The sequence below is a fragment of the Gavialis gangeticus genome, unplaced genomic scaffold, assembly GCF_001723915.1.
Source record: "Gavialis gangeticus isolate Ggan-Ray unplaced genomic scaffold, GavGan_comp1, whole genome shotgun sequence".
NCBI lineage: Eukaryota > Metazoa > Chordata > Crocodylia > Gavialidae > Gavialis > Gavialis gangeticus.
In genome coordinates, this window is record NW_017729004.1 from 49,820,848 (window position 1) to 49,828,968 (window position 8,121).

Below are 8,121 nucleotides of genomic sequence, written 5' to 3' on the forward strand. Positions count from 1 at the left end.
GTGGCAGGGTAGTTCCCCAGAAATGCCAAACCAGTTGCCTCCCCAGTGAAAAGTGGGTAGGGGTGCCTTAACCCCAGGCCCACATCCTGGTGGGTTGTCCCAATGTAGGGACAGGCATGGGGGCCAGGCACATCTATGGACACATGAACCCCATGGGGTATAAGACCCTGGAGGCCCCAGAGAGGAGGCAGAAAGCTAGAGTGGCCCCAGTGAGGGGACAGAAGTATGTGTGGTGGCCCACACAGAGTAGGGTGTGCCTTTGTGGTCTGAAGGGCTGTGCATTGGGGATGTAGAGTAGGGTTGCAAGGGTGACTGGAAGGGCTGCACCAGGGTTGTGTTGAGTTAGGCTGTAGTGGTGGCCTGAGGGGCAACTCACAGGCCAATCCCCCATAAGAATGTAAATGAGAGAGAGTGGCCCACAGAGGGGCTAGTGGCTGAGTTCACCCCAGCATGAGGCATAAGGCTGGTGGACACGTAGACTAGGGTGTGTGAGGGTGGCCTGAAAGGCTGCATGTGGTCCAGACAGAGTGAGTAGGAAAGCCTGAAGAGTTGCATAGAGTCATGGAGTAGGCAGGTCAAGAGTGGCCCAGTGAGGGGCAGTACAAAAGAGGCCCTGTGAAGGGCGGAGTGTAAGAGCCAAATGTTAGCGGCTCTACAAGTAACAGAGTTTGGCCCAGCTTTGGGCTGGAGCTAATAGCAACGTAAGATGTTATCTGTGAGGCTTGGGACATGGTATAGGGGAGCTCAAAGCAGTGTACAATGCCTTTGGCATCAGGGCACACAAAGTGAGCAGCTTCACGCATTTCACACCAGTTATTTATTCATCAAGTCATGGCAGGTGAGTCAGGGCAAATTGCTCCTAGACAGGTAGGCGGGCCAAAGTTGAGACCTGGCCCCAAGGTGCCCCTACCCCCTGTCACAATCTGTAGCAATTAAAATTTTGTAAGTAGCATATAACTATGCACTACATGACTACAATATAAATCTGGTGCCATACAGAACTCATGAATAGATTTTTGTTTTCTTCCAGCAAGTGGATTTCACTGCAGATGCATCTGCATCTCTTGTAAGCAGGATGGGATTTCTTGAATAGCAGTGTCCAAGGCTATGATTCTCTACCCTGTGCTACCTTGTGCTCTGGTAGCAAGTCAGAGCAGCTGCAACCCTCCTCAACTTTCTTTTACTTCCCATGGCCATGGGACAGAACCTAGTGAATGTCTGACCTGCTAGTCTTTAGCTCCGGCTAAAATTCTGTACAGCTTATCTATTTCACCTATAGAAGACCTTGGCAAATAAAGTGGGTCCGTGCGAGCAGATTTCTAAATCAGACTGTCTAGTACACACTATTTTCCTCAGCTTTAGCCTGCTGACTTCAAGCCCTGTCCTCCATGAGGTGGATCAATCTGCCTTAAGGATGCACACAGCAAATGCATCTTCTCAAGCAAGAGTCATATACTGAATAGATTCTCAGTACACCAGTAATCTCCATTGAGAATTCATGAGTTGACTGTGTGCCCGCTGGGCTTTATTCACCCTACTGTTGTCACCAAGCCTTAGGGCCTGTGAGGCTACGAGGTTGTTCTTTCCCTGTGTCACTGACCCTGTTCTCTCCTGCCACGTCTTGAGGTACCGTCAATGGGAGGGTCACCTAGCAGGTCCCTCACTGCCTGGGTCCAACCCAGCAGATGTACACAGGGCTCCACCACCCCTGCACCCCAGCCTCACGCCACCTTCCTGAGCTGATTCAGCAGAGTCACGTGGACTGTCACGCCCATCCAACTTCTTCCCTTGCCCCTATCCCTTATACATCTCGGGTCAAGCCCCTCTGAGTACAGAGTCGGCTCCCAACCCCTATCCCTAGGACTCTAAGTCAAGTCTATCCTGGTGCCCGTGGTCCCGGCGGCGACCCCGCCCCGATCACGACCCTCCTTCGGGATCCTCGTCACCCTTCCGAGCCGGGCGTTCACCTGGTTCCAGCGCGTCCTCTGCAGCTGCTCCCCCTCGCCAACGTCCCGTTCGGGCCCTTCTCGCCCATCGCCGGCTCCCGGAGGCTGCTGCTGGCTCCCTCTCCCTGGCTCTCCTTGTTCCTGCTCTCCTCTGGACACCATCGGGCCCCACACTCCTTCCCTGCCGCCGACGGATTCCCCACTCCGCGGCCATCCACCTCTCCCGCTGCAGCCGCCGCCGTTTTTATCTTCGCCGGCCGCCGTCTGGTGCTGACGTCACCGGCCGGCCGCAGCTGTTTGTAAAGCCGGCTCACAAGCCGGGCGGGTTTCCCGAGAGCGTTGTCTCCTGCCGCAGGTGAGTTGCCGGCGTCACCCTGGTCTCCGAGACGGACTGAATTCACGAGCACTTGTTTTGAGCAATCTATGAAGGGGAGACGGGCATCAGAACTACCAGACAAAGCAACACCTGAGTATCCCATCTAGCAAATATGAAGAACTTAAAACCCAGAACAAAAAGGTATCATAGCACCAGACAAATGGCTGATGCCAGGCAGCAAAATCAGTATCGCATTTCCAGCACTGAAGTCTGGCACCAAAAAAATACACTAAAAATTGACACCAACCCTAGTTGGAGCTCAGTTGTTACTTTTGTATAGGAAGATGCAAAGACCTTCAGGAAGAAAACATGAACCCCAAATTGAATCAAAGGCACAGAGGACCTTCCCTAACAGTGCTCCCCTGGTACAGTCATCAGCATCAGCACCTACAACATAGACATTTAATGCTGCTAGATATATCTTTGGAGTGACCTGGATAGACCTTGGTACAGAGACGGTTACCAGTAGAGATGGAGACCTCTTCTGAGAGCACTCTCTGTCTCAGCACTGTCCCTACAGGAAATGGATTTTTCCTCTCAAACCACTGGGGCACTCATTCTCTGCTGGACAATGATGAGAACCCTCTGCCTTATGATCTGTAGGCAAGACTGCAGAAAGGCTAAATGGCGCATCTAATTTCAGGAAGAAATTGAAGTTGTGTTCCACAGTTATGTCCCTTGTCAAGGAGCAATACCAGATGGAAAGTCGAGAAATGCTGGATCTGGGACTTGAGGAGCCTACAGCAGTAACCTGTGTCCCAAACCAGGGGCTTTTTCACCTTTATCACCTGTATGAGTAGTAACACTGGCACAAATGCAGGCACTTAATTTCTTCAAGTAATTTCTAGAGCTACTTGTGAGATTTGCTGATTCTTTTTCTTAACAGGCATGAAATCTATTTACTCATTCAATGTACTGACAAGTTGAAACAGCATTGCCTCCTAAGGAACAAATGACTACTTGACCCTGCCAAAAACTGGCTATGATAACACCCATCACAAAGAAAGTAGAGAAGCAACATGAACTCCTTTAAAAAGGGTTTAAAATATCTTGTATCCAACCCATCTACCTGTATGTACATGCCTGGCTCATCAGATGTGTACATATTGCACATCCTCTCCATGTGCTCCTAGGGATCAGAGGATAGTTGAACTTATCCATTATATACTAGCTCACAAGAGTCATGATCAACTCAACCCACAGAAACCTACCTCTAAAAAAACCAGATTCTTCTTTATGGTAAACTACTAAAATCAAACCTAGTGATAATAGTGCATCCCTGTTTAGGGCAATTAAATCACATATTGACATGTAATGTGTGACACTGCTTCCTAGACTTTCAGACCAAGAATTATGGCTGAAGTTGATGAATACCTCAACCAAGCACCACATGAGGAAGAGAACCTTGGTCCCACATCAAAACCCTGGGAGACCTAATAGTGGCTTGACCCAGACTACATGAAAGAGGTTTTGTTTTTTCTTTTACCCTTGCCTAAACATCATACTTGCCAAACACTTTAGAGACAGACCAAAGAAACCACCTAAACCAACTGCAGATGCAGAAAACCTGGCCCCAAGGGAATTTGAAACTCTATATGAATGTTTTGGGACTCGGACAACATTCATTCACCTAGCTCACATGTTGTTCCCACTTGGTCTGCAGAGCATGGTGATGTTGAATCCAATAAATAATCCATCACATAAATAACTAGAAAGAGACTTCTGCTTCCTCTGTTTTCACAGCAAGGAGAAATGACCCAGCAACCAAAAGTAGTTCTAATCCCATTCCCCAGCCCTATCTGCACTCAAGAGGAATAGAGAGGAGTCCTCCAAACCAATTCATTGAATACCATGTGGGAAGAATTCATGAACTGGGGAGATTATAGAGGCCCAGGGGGGAAAATGATAGGAGGTATGAGGGAACAAAATTCACTTGTGAGTGATGATACGGTTTGATGTAGGAGACAGCCATATGTGGAAGTAAGGAGTTTCCCCCAAAGGGCCAAAACCCACCTCAATAAAATGGTCTTGGCATACTAAATACCCAATATAACCATTTTTAAAAGAAAATTCTCATCATTTTGGGAGGAAGCTCTTCATTTTTTGGTTTTACAGGTTTGATAGTAGTGGGAGCACAGGCACTGTCATAGTGGACCTAAACCAAATCTGTGTTTGATCTGTTGAATATTATGGCTCCAACAGTGATCGATTCTAGATGCTTCAGAAAAAAAGACAAGAAATTCCCCAATATACTGTTTTAACTTTGTCACTTATTGCTTGCTTTCCCTGAATCTTGAAGATTTCTATTTCTTATCCATGGTTTTTAATTCCATCTAATGTAACTGTGAATATTCTTGCTTTTCATATAAATGCCTAACCCTTTTTTTGAATCCTACTGAGATCTTGGCCTTAGAGAATGCAAAGATTGGTGTGGGGATGTAGACGACAGCTGAAGTTAGGAGAGAGGTGGGTTGTGAGCTGTATTTTAAAATGTAACTGAGGCTCAGTGGGAGGGAGGGTGACAGGTCCATTGTTTCAGATTCCTGCTGCACCAGCCAATACAGGACAAGACAGTGTGGGAGCCTAAGAGAGCTGCAATTCAGAGCAGAGTGTACTGTACACAGTGAGGAGCCTGCTGACCAAGAATTGAAAATACCCAACACTTAATATACCCAAAAAGATCCAGGTTACAAACTAGTTTTATTTTGTAACCATTTCTACCTATCCTTATGTTTAGTTTTCACAAGTGCATAGGCTTGTTTTCAACGTTTTTGCTAAAGCACACCGAATCACATGCACTTAGAATCTGTCTCTTTGTCAGTGTATCTGGCTTGAAGAATGTAGTACAGGCATGCTAGAAGGGAGGAATAGGCTGCAATCAGACCTAGACAGGTTACAGGGGTGGGCGGATGAGAATAAGATGGGATTCAACACTTACAAGTGCAAGGTGCTGTAGCAACCTACAGGCTGGGGAACTTGCATAGCATGGATTCAGTTTGACTATGCTATAAGAATCATGTATCATTACATTCCTGGCTTACCAGCAGGGTGTAATTTAGTCAGACAAATAAAGCATAGGATGAGGCAAAGCCTGTGGAACAAAGAAAATTCACAAGATGTATCTCTACTTATCTGCATCCTATATTGATAATATGTGTGGTAAACTTGTCATCTGTGTAGCCTGTTTGCTATTGTGATGTTTTCTCTGAAATGGAGCATAAATGGCACTATGGTTTGTGAAAGCTGACTGATCACTAGTTGACTGTTCATGTCCCTGAGATTTTAGGTCAAGATTTCAGATGCTGAACTAAGGCCACACCTGCAAAGGACATTCACAGTGAGCTGAAACTGTAAAATTGTTGTAGTAAGAGATAAAGATGCAGCTTGTCATCCAAGAAGAGTAGAAACTAAAGGCATGAGCAAGGTGGCCCAGAAGAAACCAGAAAGGTGCCTGCAGGGTAAGTAGCCCCAAAATGGGGACAAATCCTATTGACTTGACAATACAACTCACAATGCTAATGTTATCTATGTACTTAGAAGTGTTGATGGTTTAAAACCGTAGGACCTGTATCGCATTAAAACCAAATTTTTACCTTCATCCATTTTTAAATCAAACAGGTTTAAATTAGTGAGATAGACTAGACAGATTTAGAGGTGGGTCCTGAGCCCATGTGAGATATTAAGCATTTAAAGAGAGAAATGCAGGGCAACAGAGACAGACAGTCTGCTTGTTAAACCAAGGGAAGCTGCCTTCTCTTAAATTTGAACCTCAGTCTAAGGTGTATTGTAAATGGCAATGGTTCTCAGAAAACACCTTATAGAATATAGACTACACAGGTTTTATGTACTACATACTACTAAGTACTATGCTTAGGAAGGATCAAATCTATAAATACAAAATGGAGAATGATTGGCTAGGCTGCAGTACTACAGGATATAATCTGTAATTTGTAGGAAACCACAAGCTGCATGAGTCCACAGTGCAGCATTGTTATACAATAAGCTAAAAGTATTAACAGGACTGTTGGTATGCAAGACACAGGCAGTGATTCTTCAACACCAATGAAACCTCACCTGGAGTACTGCATTCGGTAACCACACTTTTTTTTTTTTTAAAGATGTAAAATAAGGTAAATAGCTGTGTTAGCTTGAAATCAGGCAAAAGGCAGGGTAGAGTGGTACATTGAAGACTAACTTGTTCAGAAAGGCGTAAGCTTCCATAGGCAATAGCATACTTCATCAGATGTGGAAAATCTGAAGACTGTTCAGAAGAGAGTAACAAGATAAAAGTTCACAAAAACACGGAAAAATGGGCATTATTTAGAGAAAAGAAGACTGAGTGGGGATTTGATAACAGTTCTGAAATATAAAAAGGATTGTAATGAAGACGCTGATCAGTTGTTCTGCAATGGACAACACAGAAAGTTAATGGCTTAAATTACAGCCAGATTTGTGCACCTCTAAAGGTATTTGAAGGCTGGAATCAAGTCACCTCTCAATCTTCTTTTGTTAAATAAGATTGAGGCCTGTTTGGTTTTGATGGCATTTTTCTACTTCTCTTTGCAGTTAATGGGACTTACTTTGTACTAGATGAGAATCTGCCCTCTAATCATATTCTTTGGTGGCAGAGGATGCTTCCTTACCAGTAACTACTGGTGGAAGTGATCCGTGTACCAAACTGCTCCATCCAACTCTGCTGCCTAAGTGTTAGTCAAGTTGATGTGGGGGGATGTGGGCACGCTAGAAGGGAGTCGCATTGTAGTACAGGTACTCCTCACTAAACGCTGTCTCAGTTAACGTGGTTTCATTATTACATCACTGATCTATTAGAAAACATACTCATTTAAAGTTGCACAATGTTCGGTTATAACATTGTTTGGCCATCACCTGATAGTAAGTAACTACTGTGATATAATTGGATTAGCTTAACATAGTTTTGCTTTAAGTTGCATTCCTTCTTTATCCTACCTCCAGCAGATGTCCATACCAGCTACTCAAAGGGATGCCTCTGTATGGATTCACCAGCACATTTATAGGTTGTGTGTGTAGTAGGAATCAAAATCTGGGCTTCATGCCTGTGATATCTTCTTCAAATCCATCCCATAGATGCTATACTTAGTCATGCTTCAAGATGAATTGGTAGAAAAATCATTCATAGAAAATGATTAAAGCCAGTTTCTAGAACAAAATGATTCAAATGGGTCTTTAGTCTTTAACAAACTTCACCAGCCTGTACTTCATTTTCTCCATATATCTTTAATAAACCTATCAAATCAGTTAATTACAATTATTAATTACTTGGTCAATTTCTTGCCAGGTTGAGGTGCAGCTGTTCACTATAACTGTCTTCTGTTGTTTAACTAGCTTTTTTAGTTTATAGCAAGGTTGTACTATGTAATTCTGCAACTGTTTTCCTTTTCCTCCCTTAAAAATCAAATAAATGGTGTTTGGCTTTTTCAAAGCACACTAACATGTTAGTGAGGCATTCTTATGGCAGCAGGGATAGTTAGAATATCTCATTATACTTGACCAAGGATTAATTGCCCACACCATCAATTTTGCTGGAACTGAAGTTAGGCCGCCTGTCTGTAATTCAGTATCAGCCCACTTTTAGAAAATAAATGCCACATTAACAACTTTCCATCTTTAGGAATAGTTCTTGTTTTTAAAGATGCTTTCAATATTTCTGGTATTTTAATGCATTATTTTCTTAGAAACTACCACAAGCCCTGGTGATTTACTGCATTCAAAATTCTCCAATTGCTCTACAGCAAGGACTTAGAAGCTGCAGAGTTGGAA

The 8,121-nt window shown here is 44.0% G+C and overlaps 1 long non-coding RNA gene across 1 annotated transcript; it reads left to right on the forward strand.

Moving 5' to 3' along the window:
• Nucleotides 1-972: 972 nt before the first annotated feature.
• On the forward strand, nucleotides 973-3,544 carry LOC109291496. Its single transcript, XR_002095866.1, has 2 exons — nucleotides 973-1,509; nucleotides 2,333-3,544. It is a non-coding gene; the product is annotated as an uncharacterized LOC109291496 (long non-coding RNA).
• The last annotated feature ends 4,577 nt before the right edge of the window (nucleotides 3,545-8,121 follow it).